Genomic DNA, 25,325 nt, shown 5'->3' with positions numbered 1-25,325 from the left:
TACTTTGGAAAATTTTGGTTTCTCTCTAAATGTAGTGGAATTTTTTTTAATTCAAAGGAGTTTGCTTTTTATGAGCAACTTGTTTAGATAGACCAAAATGATGCAAACTTGGAGGGAAAGGACTATCCTAGTAAAAAACTTGCCCATATTGGTTCATGATGACCACACCAAGCTATATGCCAAGTGGCCATGATTAAGTATGTTGTTAGTTGCTCTTTTTTCAATAGAATAGAGGATTTTTATGTAATGATGATGTCATGCATAGTTCAAAAAGGGGATATCATTGAGAAACCATGTCACAATTCCTTATGCAACCATCGTTTCTTTACTTGTGATCTCAACCACACATGTTGGCATTGAGCAAGTATGGGTACTTGACATGATTCTCGTCGAGCTCATTTTAGTCCTTTTAATGTGGGAAGTGGAGAGAAAATCTCTCCAAAGAATTCGTATCCCCTATGAATTAATTTCTCCATGGATCACATGCACGAGCTTCTTCAATAGAAATTACTATTTATCTCCTCCAATACGATAGAGTTGAGAGATTATAAAGGCCAAAATTTCTTCTACCATTTTCACATTAAACAATCGAGCTCTATAAAGAATCAATTTATCTGGGTGGATTGGTTGAAATGGAGTACAAACAACTTTAAATAAGAATACACCTAAGAAGTGGGATTTCCCAAACTCTAGCAAATTCTCAAGGCAACATTTTAGAAGGGTGTTTAAATGGGATTGTTCGAAGTTGGAGAAGGCCATAGTAATGACTGTGAGTAAATACTTGTTGTATCAAAAGGCTTCATATATTTTGTACTCCTCCTAGGTTGCCTCTATTTTCTTATCCAATTGTTTTGATTTTCTGCAAAATTATTGTTTGTTGTTGCAAGTAGCACTCTAGTTTGTTAGACAGGAGTTTGTCTTCGGGGAGGCTCTAGATAGGGCCATGAAAAATTATAATTATTTTGAGGGCAAAGCTTGGGTAGGAGGGCTATTTCCTCATAAGTTCTTGAAAAGGAAACCTATTTATGTGAAAATATTTGATATTGTTAAAATTGGTCTTGAATCCAACAATTGCAAGTTCTTTGAAGGGGAATTAGGCCTATTTGTAGATGTTGTTTCTCAAGTGGAGGCCTGAAGGGTATCTTCGGTCTTCTATGTTGTCCATCATTTACTTGTGCATCGACCCAAACTAGTTAAAGTGATTCACCTCTTAGACAATGAAAATGTTGGATTAGAGAACTAGGAAGATGTAGTGGTTATAGTGGCATCAGCTAGGGATAATGATGAAATGGAGAAATCAGTAGATGAAAAGATTGGGAAAGTTTTTTAGTTTTTGTTCTATTTTGTCTTTGGCGAGAAGTGGATTTTTGATGGCTTTCGTAAAATGTTTTTTTTATGATACTTGAACTTCTATTTGGCGGTGCTTGTTGGCAGCAACAAGGAAGGAAAACTGAGAAGGGGGGGGGGGTGAATCAGTTTTCATCAGATTAATCAAATTAAGCACAATTTCAGATTTAATCAATTGCAACAAAAAGAAAGATAACAACAACACACATAACACCAATATTTTTGACTTGGAAAACCTGGTTAAGGGAAAAACTATGGTGGGAACCTACCCACAATGAGATGATACTCTGCAGTAGTATGCGTAAATATTACAATGGGGAATGCACATGCATTCAGGCACACTGATTAAAGCTTACTACTCAAATTTAACAATGACCCGGAAGGCTACAACCCTCAGGGAAGGTTCACTACCTTACAAATAAATTTGGACTACAATCTGAAAAAGATGAACTGTAAAAATAGAATCTGCTAATGCCTGATAACAATTTCGGTTAAGCTCATATGTCCGCCCTTCACAAATTGCTGCTCAACACACCACACCGAAAGATGAATTCACTTGACCACACATACACCACTATCTGATAATGCAAACTCAACAACAACCTCCAAATTACATGAATAGTACACCCATTTATACAAATCATCAACCTTGACTACAAGGTTGGCCAAACCCTTAACACCTAATTACAAAATCACATGTGAACACGATACATAAATCAACCACCAGACCAATACAATGTCATAAACAACATAGCATGGACCTAAATCAACTCCTCCAACATGCACCACCACCGAAAATCTTGCCAAGATCAACTGCAACACATTACACCACCAAAAATACCACATAACATGAAGAATATCACCAGGCCCATAAGATCATCAAGAACACGCACAATAATCAACACAGACCATCAAAACAAGTATGACATGATTAGAAAACACCAAAAAGCACATTAAAACCATCCGCAATAGTTGCACCAACACAACTTATTCAAATCTTCATCGATCAACACGTTAACACTCAAGAACATTTAACAACAACAACTCAGACAAGAAAGATATCTTATGGAGCATCAAATTGCGAAGCATCTGAAATGAAGATACACATGAACATGCCAAACATCCTCCCAAACCCACAACACAAGATATGATCATACCGAAGCACAATGGATCAAACAGCAGAACACTACACTGCTGAACACTGAAAAACAATCTCCATATTGGAATCCACAACTTGATCAAATCATCACATAACATCATGAAATCAATAAAGAATGAAGTAGAGACACTAGAGATCCTTCATACTGAACCACAAATCCTCATCACCAAACCAAACCAAATCAACTCTCTGCAATCACCAGATCACCAAAACATTTCTCCGTAACACCAAAATAAGAATATGTTGACATCAATGACAACAACATATCCTAACAACAACAATATCCAACAGGGTGGTTAGAAGATGGTTTTCTCTTAGGCAGTAAAGTTAGGTGGTTTTTCTATTTTCTGGTTTAGATACTTTCTTATGGATATTAGCGGTTTCAAACAATATATGTATTTAAGTTTTATAATTATAAATAAAACTCAAGCTTTTAGCCTTCTATTGAAAAAAAAAAATCACTTATCCTCGGGGATAAGCTTTTTTCATATTTAAATAGTTATGTCTATGATGCCAAACCATGAGATAATGTTAAATTTTTTCGTTTGCATGTGTTAGAGCACTCTACTATAGCTAATTGCATCCTTAAGGAGGCAAAGATGACACTTGTCATAGGATCATTGGAATGATTTGACATGGCCCTTACTATAAATTATAATTTATGTGACTATTTATTAACAAGGGCAAGGTCTATTGTATATGTCGCAAATTTTCCTAGTCAAGTGGTAGTTGTTAGGGGGCATATCAATGGTGACCACTAACATCTTTGTTTTGAGTTTTCAAAATTTTGCATCTTTTGAATTTTTCATTACCTTGTATGCCTCTATCCAAGATTCATGCTAGGCCATATTGCCTTAAGGCTATCTAAAATATCCTCTATAAACTCTTTTGTTTAATATAAAATTATAATAGGGGTTATCGATGCAAATCAAAATTATTGTTGTCCTTTTAAATTTGTCTTATTATCTATAATTTTTCATGAATAGCACAATTCTAGAAAATTTATTATTTTATGATTATAGCAATCAGTTAATTTTGGAAGTATCATAATTCAAAAAATCTGTAAAAAACAAGGTTAATCTAAATTCTTCACATGTTGAAATTTGTGTCTATTCTAAAGACTTTATTTAAAAATTTGCTTGTATTAGAACTTAAATAACTTAGAATAGAACTTATATTGTTGATTTGGGAACATCTATGATTGAAATTTATTATTAAATCATAAGTGCATTAATGTAAACAGCAATTGTATTCATCGTTTTGAATTTTATTTTATTTTACTAATAATCTTTTTGTTTTTTGTTAGTCTAAATCATTCACTCATTGACACTTGTCTCTATTATGGAGACTTTATGTACAAATTTGTGTGTTTCAAAACTTCAATTTAAATAAAACTTATGTCTTGATCTACATATGTTTGACAATCAAAATTTATTATAATATTATAAGTACATTGATGTAAATTATAATTCTACCCATTCTTTTGAATTTTTTATTTTATTAATAATTATCATTATTTTTTGTTAAATTGAATCATTCATTTATTGACACTTGTCTCTATTCCAAAAACTTTATGTACAAATTTGAGTGTGCTAGACCTTGGGCATAGAATATAATTATGTCATTGATCTTGCATAGTCTAAGACTAATAGTAACAGTAATATTTTAATTGATATTGTAAATAATCTCAAACCTTTCTTTATATTACAAACAAATTATTTAATTGAAAAATATTTGAAAGCAATAAATCTTCCTAAAACTAAGACTTTTCATTTTATAATTTCAAAAACACCCATCCCACTAAAGTAAAACACAAAATTAATGTTTACAAACTATTTAGAAACTCTAACATTGCTTAATTGCAGTGTTCACTTTTTTTATTAATGAAAACTCAATTTCTAAGACTTAAAATTATATTGAAGCAAAATTATCACCATCATTATATTATATTAATATTTTGAATGATGAAAATACAAATACATTAAAAATCATAATTTTTTCAAACTATTTAAATATATCTACTTTGTAATTATGTGTAATGTAAAATTATATACTTTTTCATTAAAAAAGTTATTCAAAATGCATCTTTATTGAAGTTAGCAAAACCTTATAATGTCTAGGTCAAGCATTTTGTTTGAGATTGAAGTATAAATGCAAGTTCACAAGAGCAAGTTATAGATCAATTTTTTAATAAATATTATTATTATTGTAAATTCTAGTAGAAAAATATGTTCATCATAATGATATTAGATTTCCACAATTTATAGTTTAATGTATCTCACATTTTTTGGATTAGTTTGTGTAATAGTTTTTTGCATCAATGTTTTGGATCACACTCAGTGATCCATCATCAAGATGCTAGAGAGCTAGAACATAAAATAATAGATCACAGAATGTAATCCAAAACACTGATGCAAAAAATTATTACACAATCTAATCCAGAAAATGTAAAATACATTATGATCATTATAACTAAACTACACTATTACAGTACAAAAAATAGATTCAAAATAAAACAATTTAAACAAAAATTTACATAAACACAGATTCAAAATAAAACAGTTAGAACAAAAATTTATATAAATACATGAGTTCAAGCTAAAATCCTTGTAAAATAGGTCTTCAACTTCCTTTTGCCTTCTGAGCATGGTCTCTGCACTAATGTTGCTGTAAACAGTAAAAAGAGCTATAAAAAAGGTCTAGAACCAGGATGTTACTTTAGATACAAACACAGCTTATAAAAAATATTCAATCTATCGTTATAAAATTTTTATTTTGTCTCATAGTCTGGAAGTAAACTACACTGAAATGCATTCAATGAGTTAAGGCACCAATGGATAATATAATGTTTCATGAAATAAGAGTATTATTATAAATGTCTGCTATTTAGTTTGATTTCTCTGCAGCATGTGAATTTTAACATATATCAATAATACAGTATTTCAAACATGCTGATTTTGAAATCTATTTAGTTAAATTAATACATAAAGTGTGTTGCATCACAAGTTTCAGGTTTTGTCAAACATAGACCCAGTTTGTAGCCAAATAAAATTGATTAAGAATAATTTTAGTCTAAATTTCTATCATTAGATATGTATAAATTGTGTGAATTAATTTTCTGGAGGTTTTGGATCAAATTTTATGATCTATCATTCTTTTCTCGTCTTGTTTTCTTCTTCCTAATAATGAATCATGGAATCTGATCTAAATTGTGGAAGAAATACATTCACACAGTTTATACCATAAGCTATGCACAATATCAACATTGACTATGGAAATTATATGACTACATTCTATCATTAGATGTAGAAGGTACTGAAAAAAAAAAAGGTAGGAAATCACTTACAATGAGCTCTGCAATGAGATTGTGTATCCCAGATTCAGTTATAGGAAGAGAAGGAAAAGCAGGTGGGAGCAAAAGAAGAGTATCAATGCAAAAAGCAAGTGGGAGTAAAAGAGCCGTATCAATGCTCACAAGACACCAAAATCTTAATTAGAAATGTCTTTGAGAAAAAATATATTATTAAGAGTAAAGTTCCATAGAGGGGGGCTTCCTAAAATAATTTGGTGGGTGCTACTGAGATTTTATAAGAATATTTTAAAGCTAGTGATAGTAGTGCAGTTTAGCTTAAAAGTTTAAGCCCCCAGATTTAGGGAAGCTGGTGATTTCATGAAGAATGTTGCAAATAAAAAAATTATATAAATACCACTTTCCTTCTATTTCTAAACTGACAGGAAATCTAAAATAGTAGCTAATGACAAGTGACAGAAAAAATTCCTTATCTGGCGAGGCAATTTCTAGCATAATTTTTTTTTATTCATGAGACCTCCTACTCCATGAAAATAGATCTCGAAATACCCATGCGACCCTATCCTAAGACTATACAAAAGAACTTAGCTAAAAGACTAATAATTTGAACAATCTTTATTTCTTAAAAGACTTCCAACTAAAAAAATGAGTGTGAAACACTAATAATATTTTCATCAAGTGCTTGTGAGTATCTACCAGAGACAGCAAGTATAACAATAGAAAGAGACTAAAAATTGCTCTTCATTTCCTCCTATTCAACATGCAGACTTGTCTTTCATGTTAGCGACAAAATGATTCACAAAATTATGTCTGATTACAGATGTATGATTCCCAAACAAAAATGAAAATGCCATGCCATGAAACTTAAAAAAAATAACTTCGCCATGATTGAAGTAGATGCAAAACATCAAACCTTATCGAAAGAAACACACCAAAACAAGGATTATACCCACGAATCATTCACACGCTAACAACATGTTATGATTAAAGTATTAAGTCCACAACATTAATCATTAGCAACTAGCAAGTACAATCATAGTCTTAAAATCAAGGTTCCATCTTTATTCCAAATTACATAGACTATTAATGGAAAAAAAAAAGAGCATGGAAACCTGACATACTAAGTATGGGTTATCCAAATCAATGAGATATCAGATGCAACAACAACACCCGCAAGTAGTAGAATCTTGTGTTGTACTGGAATATATGGAATATATGCTCCCTGGCAAATATCCCAGTGCTGTGAGAAGCAAGCATATCCAGAACTCCCTGCTCTGCAAAACATTCCCACAACATATGAGTCTTGTGGAATTCAGTAGATGATATTAGAGTAGAATCAGAACAGAGCAGAGCAAAGCATAAAAATTCTTACATTAAAATCGAAACGCAAAGGAGGAAGGAACATGGCTATTAGAATTTGGAAGAAAAGATCGAAACTGCACTTTATCGTTTTACAACACCGTTTATAACATCCCTTACAACAACACTTACAACACCCCATTATCAGATCGAATCAGAGAAGAATTGTTATTGAGGAGAGTTGTTGAAAAGTAAGAATGAGTTATTGAGGGGGTGAGCACACACTAAGGTTGGACTCCTCTGAGTCATGGTCAATGCAACTTCTGGTCGATCCAGCTACATTATTCAACATACCACAGCATTATCCATTATTGAATGATATATAAATAAAAGATATAGAAGCTTGTCAATAATAATTTAAAAAATGGTATCATCAAATGTCTTCTTAAAGTAGACAATTGTAGGAGAAAAGTCTACCATCAATGAAATGAAATGTCCTCTTAAAGTGTACAATTATTGTGGAAAAGTCTACATCATCTATGAAATGCGTACAATAATAAAGTAATGTTAGTCAAGAAACTTTAGAAAAAGTTTGGAAAAATTGAAGCCTTATCTTCTTTTGAAGTCTTTTCATTGTTAAAAAGGCTAGTTGTTGGGATAATAAAGTAAATCTAAATTCTATTCATGAAAGTGTGGAGTAATCTAAATTCTATTCATGAAAGTGTGGAGTAATCTAAATTCTATTCATATAAATAATTTTAAAGAAGGGGTTGTTTGATTTTTTAAGTGTGATATTATAGAATATTGAATATTTTTGTGAAAAAATTTATGTGTTAACAAGGATAAAATATTTATATTTGTTTGTTAATATGTGAATGACATAAATATTTGTACAATTTAAAAATGTATATTTAATATTTTATTTTTATACTTATTTGACTCATGTTAATAGATGTGTCAATTTGTTATTTAATTGGTGTCATTTCTTCACATTTTATACTACCACGCCATGTGTCTCTACAATACGTGCTATAGTTGCATGCTTTGTCTTTGTAACATTGTATTGGACCATATATTTGTGACACATGAAACATCAACATCCACATGTTGTACTTCCATACACTTGTGACAACTAATTGTCACACCCCCTAGGAACTCCTTACTTATTACAAAACCTCTTGTCCCATAGTAATTTGGACTAGGGATGAGTCTTTCCACTAAACAATTGTTTGTGTGTGCATGTGTAAGTGATGCGTTGAAGATTTTTTTTGCTACCCTCAATCCTAAGAGAAATTGTAAAGACCTAAACCATGAGATTAAAGATCTAGGTCACATGTTCGACCTTATCCATAGATTGAGGACCAAAAAACACAACATAACAAGGCTAAAACAAACCTTCTTCATTTCGAGCTCCACCAAACTTGGGAGGGTGTTCCCAATTTATGAATCTACATTCATAATAAACTCATTTTTTTAACAACAATTGCAGACCTCAAAGATTGGATGGTTCTCATATTTATGAGTGATGGGTGTTCATATTTCACCACTCTCAAGTACTAATCCCACATCTCTTGAATAACACTAAGAACAAAACTAAATTACACCTACACTAATCAACATGGAATTAAAAGATATTAATAATTTGGTTTTTGTTTATGAAGATTCATCAATATCTAGAGTAGACCAATGCATATTTTCAGGCCACATAGTCAAACACAAATGTATAGCAGATTCCCACAAACAATCCCATGTATATCAGCAAGTTTCATAACTGTCAATTTACCTTATATTAACAGGCCCCCATACGCAATTATGAAACTACATTTACATATCCATACCAAGTATTCAATACTATAGTTATATATTTAAAGCCCTTTAATTCTTTCCTTGAAAGCATGCGCTAAACATACAACACAAGATCAAGAAGGTCGAAATGACAAACTCAAAATGACATAAATTGAGTTCATGTAAAATTGAATACATGGCAATGTAGACAATTTTATAACCCTTAAAATCATTACACAAGATAGTATCATTCATTTGTATGAAATCCATTACAGTATGAAGCTATTATCCATGACTTGAAACTCACATTTTTCTATTCTATCCTTTCTTGACCCCCAAAACTAGAACCCCCAAAACTACGACCATGATATTCCTTTTATAAGACAAGGAATGCATTAAGCTACTGGCTGTTTACATGTGACAATTTCTCATTTTTCTATTGATCCACTCACAAGATAAAACTCCCCAAGTCAAAAAACATGTTGCCTCTATTTTGTTCTCGAGAAAAACCATCAAGCCACTATGGGAAGATACATGAAAGATTTGGTGCAGAAACCCAAAAGCTTCTAGAAAAATAAACTACCTTTTGAGCCACACCACTATCACACATTTGTGGCGTTTAGTGTGGAGAGTTGCTAGGATGCAAGATTCGCATTGCATCTTCTGGTAGGGGAGAACTTTGAGAGTCATGATCAAGCAGGAATACCTGGCTTGAAGCTCACTTTCTTAGTGTTATCACCCAGTACTCTCTCCACAGTCCAACCTTCATGGGGGAAGATGATGGTTGGCAGAGAGATTGGAATTATTTGCAACTGCAGTTGAAGCTCACAGTTGCACTCAAGCCTTTTAATATCCCTTTGGCTACCTTTGGCATTTTTAATACCCCTTTGACTACAAGGTAAATTGTCTGTCTTCTTCATGTTGAGGCTTTTGCAAATTTCCTACGACATGGTTTCTCCAACAAACCCTCTTTCCTTACGCCAAAACTCAACTTCACTCTTTATGCACTTCATCTCACAATCTCTGCAAGCAAAAACAAGAACACCTCCTAACATAAATGATGCTTCTAAAGATACACTCATCTTTCAAGACTTGATGATGTAGCTAATACATAATATAACCGCCCTATTGAGAAATAATGACAGGAAGTGGCAAATTTGCCACTTCATTTAATTTTCTTCCTTTTTCAAAGTTTGAAGCGTCTGCAATTGAATGCCAAGTCTTCACACTATTATAATTTTGATTTCTCCCAACATTGCACCAATCTGTGTGAACTATACCCTTCTGCTATTTTCGGATATAGAATAATTAAAAAAAAATACTTTCTTTCTCAAATAGTGGCCATAATTCTGACATTTGTACATGACTCACCAAATCTAAAATCTCTCCCACTGACATTTTTGGGCTTTTGAATATTTATTATGACTCTAGAGGATTTTTGGCGACAGGGCTACTGATCCCAATTTGTCATCAATCATCAAGACCCTATGGAAGATGATAGATTCTCATTGATTATCACCTGTATGTTACCCTCTACAATCTCATTCGTCAATCCTCCTCTATGTTGGGGAAAGTCAAAAGATCTCAACTTATCATTATTCAACATTTCCTTATCCAACATGGTGCCATATGGAAGCAAAATATTCATTTAACTCCTCAAATCTGTTATATAATTTGAACTGAGCTCTTTCCTAGTCCACACATGCACCAAATCATCTAGTAGGGACCAACCAGCATCAACCTTCTCCATCTCCACACGCCCGCAAATTTCTCTCTTTTTTATGTGACTCGTGCGGTAATGCGGGGTCAATGTCTCCTTTAGCACCTTCTTTATGTTACCCCCACATACTCGCAAATTGCTCTTGGCATTATGTCACTATACCATGGGAGTGCGGGGTTAATGCTTCCATCAACATCTTCCTCCCTTTCCTCCCCACATACCGGCATGGTAACATAGGACATGCTTATCAGCAATGCAGGGGTGCAAGGCACCACCTTATACGTATCAGAACTTAACCCCGCATGCCCGCGTAACAATTGAGGTAGCGGGTAAAACCTTTACGGGGTCGCGGGGCGCAACCACGAGGATAAAATAGGCACACGCATTTAACCAAAGGGTTTAAGATCGTGGCAAACGCTAGGTACTTGACAATAAAATATAGGGTTACAATACATTTAGGGTTATTAGGGGAAAGGATCCACTAGTTGAGCATGTACCAATTGTTGTGAGGGTTGTTGATACCTTTTGTTTCAAAAATTGAATAAATAAAATCTATTGTTTGAAACAAAAAATATCAATTTTTGTTAGGAAATGTACCAACAGTTGTTAGGAAATGTACCAATAGTTGTTAAGAAATGTACTAATATTGTAAAAAGTAACCAATCAGGTGATGCCATATCAGCTGCACAACTATTGGGGTCTCTTTTGCACGCCTATTGGTCTCACTTTTTGGGGGGGCTGTTTTGGACACCTTGACAAAAAGCATGCTGATGTGGCATCAGATTTGATGATGTGGCCCTGAAACCTTAGTTATAAGCAGGGGACTTGCCAAGTGCGCTGCTGTAAAAAAATCGGAGTGATTTGAAATTTCCAAGTAGGATTTTGAGAAGCGCAAAGTTAGGGTGCACAACTATTGAGTCCATTCCCCTACATGCTATAAAAACTGGTTAGGATGAGAGCTTCAAAGGAATGAGGCCGGTTGCAAATGATATGGAACCCTCAAGAAAAGAACCTTAAGTCATGGTTTACTGGAACAAAAAGTCACTGATAAAACATAAAATGCCTGCCAAAAGGATATTTTGAATGTGCTTTATATCCAAGGCAAGGTTCAAAACCAAACCCTAAGTCATTTTACAGAAGCTCTTGCAGGGACATATTAATGTGCATGATTCTAATTTTTTACATTGGATGCCAAAATTTCTTAACATTTTTTAGGGTGCCAACATGATGGTTATATATTTTAATGCTAATATTAATGGGTGTAGGTCATTATTGTTATCATCATCATGTTATTTGTTAAATTTAAAGAAATATTGGAAGAAACATTTTGGACACCACTTACCTTGTTCAATCCCACACTATTCGACACTCTTAAGTCTTGGATTTATGTGGCACAAAGGAAAGACGTGAAATATAAATTCGTGAGAGCCAATATTTATGTATACTCTAAGGTAATTTGTGAATGACCTTAGTGACTCAATGGAAGAATCTACTACAAACCTATGAATGTTTGCTTATATTTGGGAGAGACATAGGCTACAGAGTTAAAAAAATTAAAATAAGCAAGAGCTTAACAATGCAAGTTGCTAAAGGTGCCAATATTTATTGTAGACACTAAAAAATGGTCAATACCAGTGTCTCCTATTTTTAACATATCGTGTGCATAGTCTTTACTGACCAAATTTTCCCAATTCCTCCCAATTCTTTGTATTTTTTTCCAATTTGACTCAATTTGTCTCAATTTCACCAAATTGGGGTTTTTGGATGTTAGTTTGACTAATTTGGCCTCTTAGGTTTAATTAATTAAAACCCCCTTTTGCTAACAATTCTTCTAAGTCCTAAATAAATAAATTTAATAATTTATTTATTTGTCACCTTTGTCCATTAATTAATAATAAATTCACTTTATTTAATTAACTAATTCATAAATATGAACAATAATTGAATCACCGACTTTAAGAGAGTCACTCTCCCTGTTGCAGAGAGCCACCCGTGAGTCCAATGGCTAATCTTCCAGTGAAGCTTAAATCCAGAATATCTTGCCAAAGCCCACCAGACAAGGAGCGAGTAGAAATAGGCATTCCAAGATAAACCAGAGGAAGAGCTCCAATCTGGAATCGCAAGATCCTAGGTATCCTAGCTTGAATTAGTAAGAGAGTATTAAAAAAAAAGATAAAAGATTTGTCTTCAATGATCATTTGTCCAGAGGCAGCCAAGTACATATCCAACACCTTTCTAAAATTGGTAGCTTGATTAATTCTGGCAGCACCCAATAAGATTAGTATCATCCACAAATTGCAAATGAGAATAAGGAGATAGAGCATGCCCCCAATTCCACCCTTGAATAAACCCTTGACTAACAAGATTTTTGATAAACCTTCCTAAGCCTTTAGCCATAAGAATAAATAGGTAAGGGGAGAGGGGATCCCCCTATCAAAGACCCCTAGATGCCCCAAATAAATCTATGGGTTCTCCATTGATTAGGAATGCAAAAGAAGATGAAGTAATGTAGCTCACGACCCACCTAATCTAGACCATATTAAAACCAAAGGCCACAAGAAAATTTTGGAGGAAGGTCCATCTAACTCTGTCTCAAGCTTTGGCCATATCTAATTTAATAAACATTGCCTTCTCCTTAGATTCTGCCATATAATGAATAGTCTTTGTCACAATAATGATCCCATCAAGGATATGCCTCCTAGCTACAAATCCTCCTTGCTCTTCAAATACCACCTTGCTAAGCCATGGCTTTAACCTTTTTTCTATTAGCTTTGTGATTATCTTGTATACTACATTGCACAAAGCTATAGGGCAAAAAGAGTCCAAAGAGTTAGTCTCTACCTTTTTAGGAATAAGAGCTAGAAACGTGGCATTCATAGCCCTTAGCATTTGATTGTTCATGTAGGATTCCATAACCACCTCAAAGAGATCATCCTTAATTACATCCCAGAACTCTTGATAAAATTCAATTAGGAAACCATCAAGGCTTGGGGATTTTCCCTTTCTCATACTAAACACAACTTGTTCCACCTTAAGCAAAGAAATGCGTCTAAGCAAGTCCTCATTCATCACATTGGGAGCAATGGTGGGGATACAATCCAGAATACATCTTTCCTCCACTCTAGCAGGGGGGTATCTTTAGTAAAAAGGGTCGAAAAAAATTTGGTAGCCTCTTAACAAATCTCCTTAGCTGAAGAGATCTGAACTCCCCCGTAGATAATGAGAGAAGTGATAGAGTTTCCACATCTTCTATCCTTTACAGTATTATGGAAGAAAGAAGTGTTCCTGTCACCTTCCTAAAGCCACTCAACTCTTGACTTTTGCTTCCAAAAAATCTCCTCTCAAAGCTCCCATTCCTCCAACACCTTAAGAACCATTGATTCTTCTCTATATATTTCCTCTAACAAGCCTTGGTCCCTTATCTCATGAGTAATAGCATCAACTCCGGACTGAGCATTCATCTTTGCCAGGAAAACATTTCCTATTCCACCTTTTGAGCTTATACTTGACAAATTGTAGTTGTTTCACAAAATAGAACATAGTTGTACCATGTGTCAGCTTCCCTTCCGTCCACCACTATGACATAAGGTCTTGAAGAGATGGATCCTAGAGCCACATAAGCTAAAATTTAAAGGATGGGTTTTTGTAAGTCCTTATAAGAGACTTGCAGAAAAATTTATTGACCAGTGATCGGAACCTCTCTAGTTAAGAATTTCTGAACCAGTTGCCCAATTCTCATTCATCCAATAACATGAGACCAAAAATCTATCTAGATGCTCTGCAACCACATCCCTCCCACATCTTCTATTATTCCAAGTAAAAATTTTATTATTAGGTTTGACATCAACCAACCTCAAGAGCTCAATATTGTTTCTCGGAAGGTTCACTGAAGGGTCTAACTTAGGATTACCTCCTCTCTTCTCTTAAAGACTTGAGATTGTATTAAAGTCCCCATCAAGGATCCAAGGGAATAACAGAGCCAAATAACAGACCAACCTAATATGCAACCAAAGGACAAATTTACTAGGAGAATCTGTAGGTGCATATACATTAGTCAATAGAAGCATCTCGCTAGACTCACAACTTGTAGCCACCAAAGAAATATAAGACCTGCTTGAAATCCACCAGGTGGGGGTGAGATTACGAGGATCCCAAAGACAAGCCAAACCCATAGAATTGCCTTGTGCTCGAATGCATTGATAAGAGCAATGAGCCCAAAATCTAGGTGCTCTATTCAACATACCTTCCACGGATAACTTAGTTTCGTGAATAAAAACCACATTAGGAGAATGAGAACCAATTAACTCCCAAATAGCCTTTTGTCTAGGGGCGCTATTCAACCCCCTTACATTCCATGAAATTACAATCATTTCTGAGATGGGGAGAAATGGGAGTCGATAGTATTCACTACACCAGACTCCACCAAGCTCTCACCAATTAGCTTTACCTTCTCCTGATCCTTATTCCTACCAACTTTAAGAGGCCTCTTCGGGGCACCCTTGTTTAGGGCTTTTTGATGAATTCCCCCAAACTTGAGGCTGAATCCCTACCTTTATTACTATCCTGTGACTCCTTCGGCAAAATGTCAACTAAAGTTGTAAGATTCATATCTTTTAATCCCACACTAAGTTCACGTGTCCCCCCTACTGCGAAGGTCAGTAATGAGGTATATGTATCCATATGCAAATCCATATGTGAATTTAAGTCCCCCTCCCAAGTTCCAATTGGAATGGCATTGCCATTTTCAACACCAATTGTATCACCCTCCATAAGGGCTTGACTAGTAGGTACATTCACAATAGTCCCATCATATTGGTCCAAATCCTCTAAAGCCTCAAACTTGTTAAACACTTCATTCGCCACCCTAGCAGTAAAAGATCTCTTCTGACCTCTACCATTATTACGATTCTTCACTAGGATAAATCCTTCTTTGTCCTCCGCCATAGGAACTTTTCCTTTATCCTATTTAGAAGAAGGGCGAGTTCACCCACTATTAGAAGCCCCCAACGACCTAGTTTTAGGACATACCCTTTACAAATATCCATATTCATGACAAATACGACATCTAAATGACAAGGTTTCATAATCAAGTAATTGAATCCAAGAACTTGAACCCAGACAAATTTCGATGGAATCTGATTAAGGTCTACTTAAATCAATTTCAGTACAAACACAGGCATAAGTAATTACCTTTTTATCCATAGTTTGTCGTGAAGGACCGACTGGTTTGCCAATTTGTGTTGTCACCAAGTTGAAAATATCTTCTTGCCAAAATTCTAAAAGGAACTTCAAAAGCCTCACCTAGGATAGGACCTTGGACATAAGCTCATCAAATGGATTAAATCCAGTTTAATCCAGGGTGCCATGGCTTGATAAACAAGGCCACCTAACTGTAGAAAGAAGGTTGGCCTTCGAAAACCTTGTTTCTATTAGAAATGCAAGAGAAAATTACTAGGAAGTAACTATTCATAGCCAATAACACTTCCATCTTCCTTTCTGGGTTCCATGTACGTTGTGCCCATGACTCAAAAAAGGGCAGTGAAAATCGAAGCCCCATAAACTTGCAAATCAGAGCATGGTTTATCAACTAATTAATATCATCTACCACAAAATCAAGTTGAATTAGCAGAACCGGCCGGATCTCGCTTCTTGCAAGGCACCCATTAATCTGTGCATACTTGAAATTCTCATCATGAACCAAATTTTCACCCTCCCCCAAATTATTCCCGCCAAAAATGGGATTATCATGCATGCTTGGCGAACCAATACCGTTGGTTAAAGCATCTTTGAAATGAAACCCTGCCCCTCTTGAAGAATCTCCGAGCATAGCCATGCAAGGCCGATAAGAAAGAAAGCCAAAGCTAAAACCCCCGACCACCCTCATTACACTAGAATCACATCTAAGACAAACCCCAATGCAGCCTCTTTTGACAAACCACCACAAACACTTCCTAGAAGCTGAAAAAAAATCCCGGTTGACCCCCATGCCCCAGATCTGTAGCATGTAAGGGCAGCCGACACCCTTACACAGCACCACCAAAAGCTTCGCCCACGACCAAGAAACAGCCCCCACAGGGACCTACAAACAAAGGCTTCTTAACATGCAACACCCCTCCCTCTCTCGCCAAATAAACGCCCCGCACCTACCAGCAGAGCCTCGAGCAGCTAAGGTCTCCCCCAACCCGCGTAGCCCCTCAGCTCTGCACATCGCCATCCGTAATCGATGGAGCTCTCATATTAGTCTACATTTAGTTTTAGTATAGTTAGATTAATAAATAATGTTAGTTATTCCTATAGGTTAGCTTTTATGGGAAAATAAGCCTTTTAAAAGAAAAAACTATGAAATGTAAGAGCCATCCAATTGAATATGAATTTCATATTATTTTGTTTTTCCTACATGCAATAGTGATTTGATTTCTATTTGCTCTTCATTTGATGTTCTTTGTTTAGAAGCACATATGCAACCATCTATCTTTAACAATCTAATTTAAAACTTTAACTATTTCTCAACACATCAATACATAGTGTAACAACTTTAATTAAAAACAATCTATTCATTTAAAAAACAATACAACATAAAACAAAAAATGTTCAGGCTACAACAATAAAAATAACTTTGACTAACATATGTAATCTATATGCAAGACCTAATACACCATTAATAGAAATTCCAACAATCACACATGAAGTATTTTCTCTTATGTACAAATACATCAGCTACTTTATATATTGTGTGTGATTTCAGTATTAACATGTCTATATATAATAACAAAAAAAACTCTTAAAATGTAGCATAAATTTTTTGTTGTACAAATTAAATTACATCTTCAAATCACTAGTTGACCATATTTGATGAAATGTATTAAAAAAAATTATACTGTATTTACAAATCAAAAGCATATTAGAATGATCACGATCCATATTTTTAAAGTTTCAAATCATGATCAAAGCTAAAAAATATATTTGAAGGAGATGTCATTCAAGTTTACTACAAAAAAATTAATAAAATAAACAAAATAAACGACACGACTTGAATGGATATTCACAAATTCATAATACTTGATTTTGACCACATCATTGAAATACTCAATTATGCCTTCCTAAGCAATATGATCTTACAACATTTCTCTTTCTCAAACCCTTTTTTATTGTAGAGAAGAATATATCAAAATTAAATATTCAATTCCTTTTTCATTGTAAAGAAGAATATCTCAAAATTAAATATTATAACTTTTGAAAAAAAAAATATGGGAGTAGTGTAAGTGAATTTTCTATGCTGAATAAGATCTTTAAACTCCAATGATAAGACCTAGGCCCAGTTCATGTGACCATAATATCACAAGTACTTCTTGTAGCATCTGTAATTTCAATGTCATTGGAATAAGAAACCACAACACACAATTTATTTAGTTAAATTACTACATAAAGTGTTTGAAATGTACAACATTCTTCACACAACTAAATTTACTTTTGCAATTATGAAAGGAGAGTTGTAATGAAAACAAGGGATAATTAGGGAAGGAGAAAAAGTGTGCTTTGGTCACCATGATGATTAATGTAGGGTTCCCATTTTTAAATATCTTTTGTCCAAAATTAATTTTCATAAATAAATATTTAAATAAAATATGTGGGGCTCTTCATAATAGCCAAAAAGTGTGGAATATGTATTATGAAATGACCTCTTAAAGTATAGGATTGTAGGAGCCTGCCTTCCATGCAATATGGAATTTAAATTGCAATAATAAAGTAATTCCATTCTTGAGGAAGTTTGAAATAATTTCACCATTTTGTTGTCTTTTCCATAAACTTAGTTGTAAAAAAAGTAATTTGTTTGGACCAATCAAGTAATTCCAAAGTGTGGAGTAACTATGAAGAAGACAATGCGCATCTAGTTTGGGTGTGTCTTCCTAACCTTCCTCTTCATTTTTGGGAGCTTTCTTGTTATGAGGCCATTGGTATCACTATTGACCGATTCTTGAAGGTTGATGATTCCAAATCCTTTATGGGTCATTCTACCTTTCCTCACATTTTAATCGACATTGACATCTCTATGCCACTTTCAAGGGATGTGGTGCACATGGTTGGGGATAGGCCATTGGTGCAATCATTGTATTATGAGGGCCTCCCCTTTCGCCGTTGAAGATGCTTCTCAATGGGTCATCTCTCTCTCTCTCTCTCTCTCTCTCTCTCTCTCTCTCTCTCTCTCTCTCTCTCTCTCTCTCTCTCTCTCTCTCTCTCTCTCTCTCTTGCCAGAATGGTTTTGCCTCTTGGTGGAAAGTTGCTACTATTGATCACTTGATTATCATGGATTTTTATTTTGATGATGATGTCTCCTCACATGAGGAGGAACCCTCTTGGGACGAGGTTGTGCCTCTAACTGCAGGTGTGACCTCTGCTAGCCCCTTGGTCACTTCTGGTGGGGTCAATTCTAGCCTTGTGGCTTCTTCTTCGGTTGCTCCCATTTTGCAACAACAGTTTCTCCCGGTGAATCTACTCCAAATGTTGTTCCATGACAATAGTCTGCTCCAGTTGCAGGCAGATTCACTGAGGGGTCCTCCTAGCTTGATCCTTCTTATGATGTTCCTAATGAAAGCATTGCTTGGACTATTGTTTAGCTCAAGCGGAAAGGGAAGTCTTCCCCCACCCCAAACTCCCTTGATCAAATTTTGGGTGTTTATCCTCACTCTTGAGTTGCGTTCTTTTAGGCTTTTAATGGTTTGGCATGCCTTTAACAATAATTTTTTCTTGTTGTTAAAGACCTATCTGACTTGAGTTTGTTTTGGGTCAGCACCTTGTTTTGTTGCCTTTCTTTTCCACCTATGGGCTATTTGTATAAAGGACAACACCCTTGTTTTGCTTCTTATTTAATCAAAAACTATGAAGAAGGCAAAAAAAATGTAGCTATGAAGAAATTATTGAATCAGGTTGTTACTTTAGACACAAACACAACTTAAGACAAATATTCAATATGTGATTATAGGTTTTATTTTATTTCATAATTTAGAAGTAAACTACACTGAAATTCATTCATTGAGTGTGAAAGGGCACCAATGGAATATTTAATATTTCATGAAATAAGAATATTATTCTTTGTGCAGTGAAATTATAAACATGTATGCTATTTTGCTTGATTTCTCTACAACATATGAATTTTAGCATATATCACCATACAATATGTCAAACATGCTGATTTTGAAACCCATTTGGTTGAATTAATACATAAAGTGTTTTATATTTTTTCAACCCCCAAAAAAGTGTTTTGTATCACAAGTATACAACTCTAAGTTTTGCCAAACATAGATCCAGTTTGTAGCCAAACCAAATTGACTAAGAATAATTTTAGCCTAAACTTCTATCATTAGACATGTTTAAACTATGTGAATTTATTTTCTGGAGATTTTAGATCAAAATCCATGATTCATCATTCTTTTCTCTTGTCCTGCACTCTTCTTCTTGATAATGGATCATGGAGTTTGATCTAAATTGTCAAGGAAATAAATTCACACAGTTTATACCTGAAGCTATGCACAATATCAACATGACTGTAGAAATCATATGACTATATTATATCATTAGATTTAGAGAACACTGAAAAATAGAAGGTAGGAAAACACTTACAACGATCTCAAAAGTGAGATTGTGTATTCCAGATCTAGCTAAAGGAAGAGAAGGAAAAGCAGGTGGGAGCAAGATAGGAGTATCAATACTCACAAAAACACCAAAATCTTGACTAGAAATATCTTTGAGCAAAAATGAATTACTAAGGGCAAGGACCCATGGAGGGGGGCTTCCTAAAATTTTTCAGTGGGTGTTGTTGAGATTTTCTAGGGATATTTCTAAGCTGGTGAAGCAATTTATAGCTCTACTCCAATTGCACCCGCTGTTCTAGCCCCACCTCGATTGCAGCTGCTGAAATATGAAGTCCTAAAAAGTAGAGGCCCACTATTTTTTAGGAATAGATTGAAATAATCCTGTAGCTTCTTTTTTTTTTTCTTTTTTCCGATTCATAAGTCCTCCAGCTCCATGAAAATAATTCTCAAAACCTCCCGTAAGACCTTACCCTAAGACCACTCTAAGAAACTTCAACTAAAAGACTAGCAATCTGAACAATCTTTATTTCTTAAAAGACTTCCAACTAAAGAAATGAGTATGAAACGCTAATGATAATGACATTTTTATGAAGTACTTCTCATTACCAGAGACAACCAGTACAACAATAGAAAGAGAAAAAATATTGCTCTTCATTTCCTCCTATTCAACATGCAGACTTGTCTTTCATGTTAGCAATGAAAATGATTCACAGAATTATGTCTGATTGCAGATGTATGATTCCCAAACAAAGATGAAAATGGCATGCCAAGAAACATAAAAAAAATAACAACATCAAAGTATTCGCCATGATTGAAGTAGATGTAAAACATCAAACCCCATTGAAAGAAACACACCAAAACAAGCAGAATACTGCTCATGGCTCATACCCACAAATCATTCACACATAAAAAAACTTGTGATTTCTAAAGTATTGAGTCCACAACATTAATCACTAGCAAGTACAATCATAGCCTCAAAATCCAGGTTCCATCTTTATCCAAATTACATAGACTATTAATGGAAAAAAAAAGAGCATGGAAACGTGACATACTAGGTATGGGTCATCCAAATCAATGAGATATCAGATGCAACAACAACACCCGCATGTAGTAGAATCTTGTGTCGTACTGGAACATATGAAATATATGGAATATATGTTCCCTGGCAAATACCCAAGTGCTGTGAGAAGCAAGCATATCCAGAACTGAGAGCTCTGCAAAACATTCCCACAACAAATATTTCTGTATGAGTTTTGTGGAATTCAGTAGATGATGTTAGTGTAGAACCAGAGCAGAGCAAAGCATAAAAATTCTTACATTAAAATCGAAACTGAAAGGAGGAAAGAACACGGCTATTAGAATTTGGAAGATTAGCTCGAAACTGCACTTTATCGTTTTACAACAACACTTACAACAACACTTACAACACCCCATTATCAAATCAGAGAAGAATGAGTTAAGGTTTGACTCTCAGATGTTGCACTCTTCTGAGTCACTGCAACTTCTGATTGAAAAAGACCATACCACACCATTTTCCATTATTTGTCAGTGCAAGACCATCGGTGTACAGATTGAAAAGACCTACCAAATGAAAGACCTGACAAATTAGCATTTATTTCATGTACCATACATTTTGATTCTAAGCCACAGATTCAACAATGGAAAAAAGTTTGAAAAAATTGGAGCCTTTCTTCTTTTGAAGTCTTTTCATTGTTAAAAAGGTAAGTTGTGTGGGATAATAATGTTATTCCAACTTCTTTTCATGAAAGTGTGGAGTAATCATGAAACTTTTGAAAATAAATAATTTTAAAGAAGGGGTTGTTTGATTTTTTAAGTGTAATATTATTATAGAATATTCAATATATTTGTGAAGAAATTTATGTGTTAACAAGGATAAATTATTCATATTTTTTTGTTAATATGTGAACGACGTAAATATTTGTACAATTGAAAAAAATATATTTAATATTTTATTTTTATACTTATTTGAGTCATGTTAATAGATGTGTCAATTTGTTATTTAGTTTGTGTCATTTCTTCACATTTAATACTACCATGACATGTGTCTACAATATGTGATATAATTGCATGATTTGTCTTTGTAACATTGTATTGGACCATATAATGTGACACATGAAACATCAGTAACCACATGTTTTACTTCCATACACTTGTGACAACTAATTGTCATATCCCCTAGGAACTCTTTACTTATCATGAAACCCCTTGTCCCATTATAATTTGGACTAGGGACGAGTCTTTCCACTAAACAATTGTCTGTGTGTGCATGTGTGAGTGATGGTTATATATTTTAATGCTAATATTAATGGGTGTACCATTATTGTTATCATCATGATGTTATTTGTTAAATTTAAAGAAATATTGGAAGAAACATTTTGGACACCATTTACCTTATTCAATCCCACACTATTCGACACTCTTAGGTCTTGGATTTAAGTGGCACAAAGGAAAGACGTGAAATAGAAATTCACGAGAGCCAATATTTATGTATACTCTAAGGTAGTTTGTGAATGGTTAGTGACTCAATGGAAGAATCTACTACAAAGGTATGAATGTTTGCTTCTATTTGGGAGAGACATGGGCTACAGAGTTAAATAAAATTAAATAAGGAAGAGCTTAACAATACGAGTTGCTAAAGGTGCCAATATTTATTGCAGAAAAAATGGTCAACGTCTATGTCTCCTATTTTTAACATATCGTGCATGTAGTCTTTACTGGCCTAATTTTCCCAATTCCTCCCAATTCTTCCCATTTTTGCCCAATTTGACCCAATTTGACTCAATTTCCCCAAATTGGAGTTTCTAGATGTTAGTTTGACTAATTTGGCCTCTTAGATTTAATTAATTAAATAAATCCCCTTTTACTAACAATTCTTTTAAGTCCTAAATAAATAAATTTAATAATTTATTTATTTGTCCCCTTTGTCCATTAATTAAATAAATTTATTTTATTTAATTAACTAATTCATAAATATGAGCAATAAATTAATAATCATATTTATCTTCCTCCAAAATAAAGATAATTAATAAATTTTATTTATCAATTCATCTTTATCTGCTTTTTGTGAGGAGATAATTGATAAATCTTATTTATTAACTATCTCTATTTTGAGGATATTTCCTTCTTTTATCCTCTTATGTGGAGATATTTAATCATTTTTAATTATTAAGTATTCTCATAATATTCTTCTAATTTTTGAAATGGAAACACATATTTTCTTTTCTTTTTGTGATTTTCGCCAAATCCTCCTAATTTTCGAATTTAGAAACTAATATCTTTCCTTGATTTTCAAAACTCAATCTTTTTGGCAATATCTCTTTAATTTACATTTTTAAATTAAAAAATGAGATATTCACATTCGAAAATCTGCTTTTTTTTTCATTTCGCCCACTTTATCTTCATCATCTTTATCCTTCTTTGAAGAAACATTTTGGACACCATTTACCTTTTTCAAACCCACACTATTCTACACACTTTGGTTTTCAATTTATGTGGCACAAAGGAAAGACATCAAATAGAAATTTGTGACAACAAATATTGATGTATACTCTAAGGTATTTTGTGAATGGTTATTGAGTCAATGGAAGAATCTGTTGCAAAGGTATGGATATTTTCTTCTATTTGGGATAGACATAGGCTACATGGTTAAATAAGATAAAATAAGGAAGATCCTCACAATGTAAGTCGCTAACAGTGCCAATATTTATTATATATTTCATACATTTTTTTATGTTTATAAAAATATATTATGTAAATAGATCTTTGGGTGTCAAATTAAAAGGAAAATTGAAGTTGTTCTAAAAAAGAAGCAAGCATTTATGTGATTGCATTTTTCAGCTATTGAGAAGCACGTGAAGTGAGATTGGAGAGGTAGTTTGATTTGATTATATGGTTTATTAAAAAAATATAGACAATAAAATTTGGAGAGAAGAGGTGTCACAAAATTTAATAAGGTCTTCTTTGAAGAACTAAGTTACAAGCTCAAAACTCTTATTGGTTTATAATTATAGTTGTAATGTCAATATTTTGGTTGAAGGCATGGTTTATTGTATCGATGAATTTTCAGTTATGCCCAACATCCTATTGCATTATGAGCTTCAAAATCATGTTGATAGGGTTTTTCAAAGTGAAGTGCTACCTTTGGCAAGTAAGAACTAGCATGGGTCATATTGAAGGTTAGAGGCAATGTAGGTAGGAGATCGTCTATCTTCTCGAGATAGCTTCTTGATGAGGTGTAATTCATGCATGAGAAGCATATCTTTTTTCCTTTTTTGTCCCTAAAGAAAGAGGGATCTTGACATGACGTGCGTCCCTTTAAGAAGCAAGGGGGGCTATGCTTTCTTGTGGTTGCACTTGATGTATTCATGTTTGGTTAGTGTTTTGTACAAAAGATGAAGAAGTATTTCAACTAACCGGAGGATGGATTTGGTGCATTTAGAGGAGATGTGGAATCTAGGAGAAGAGTTGTTCACTCATGTGCAACAGTAAAGGAGGCATTAGATATGCTTGGAGGAGATGTGGATGTTCAGAGGGTTGCAATTTCTTTTTAAGTTCTCTCATGTTGTGCAGATGGTTGTAGGTTTCACAATCTTCAGATTCATTGATGAGGTTAGTGCGGTGTTTCTTGGGTGAGAAAGGAGGATTGGTGAAGGCACTTCATCAAAGTATCCAAAAGGGTTGTTGTGATCAACCCTTGCAATGTTTTCTCCTTTGTTTGGATTAATATAACAAGTGGGGAAATGTTGGAGAATATTAGATTAATAGTTAGCTTTAGTATAGTTCCATTAAATAATAAATGTGAGCCAAGTGTTAGTTATTCTTGTACATTAGCTTTTATGAGAAATAAGGATTTTTAAACATAATATTACAAAATGCAAGAGTCATATGATTGAAAAGAATGGTTTGATTTCTATTTCCTTTTTATTTGATGTTATTTGTTTACAATCACATATTCAACCATCTATCTTTAACAATTAATTCTAAAATTTTAACCATTTCTCAATATACTGATACATAGTGTAACGACTTTCATTAAAAAAAAATCTATTCATTTAAAAAACAATGTAACACAAAACAAAAATGTTGAGGCTATAA

At 33.9% G+C, this 25,325-nt stretch overlaps 1 long non-coding RNA gene across 1 annotated transcript; it reads right to left on the bottom strand.

Moving 5' to 3' along the window:
* Window positions 1-7,193: 7,193 nt before the first annotated feature.
* Window positions 7,194-21,837, bottom strand: LOC131075624 (uncharacterized). The gene is made up of 3 exons (XR_009358725.1): window positions 21,528-21,837; window positions 21,263-21,424; window positions 7,194-7,451 (listed from the first exon to the last, which is right to left on the bottom strand). It is a non-coding gene; the product is annotated as an uncharacterized LOC131075624 (long non-coding RNA).
* Between the last annotated feature and the right edge of the window lie 3,488 nt (window positions 21,838-25,325).

Source organism: Cryptomeria japonica, chromosome 8, assembly GCF_030272615.1.
Source record: "Cryptomeria japonica chromosome 8, Sugi_1.0, whole genome shotgun sequence".
Classification (NCBI taxonomy): Eukaryota; Viridiplantae; Streptophyta; class Pinopsida; order Cupressales; family Cupressaceae; genus Cryptomeria; species Cryptomeria japonica.
The sequence above is the reverse complement of the archived record's forward strand: the minus strand, read 5'-3'. Positions and strand labels throughout refer to the sequence as shown.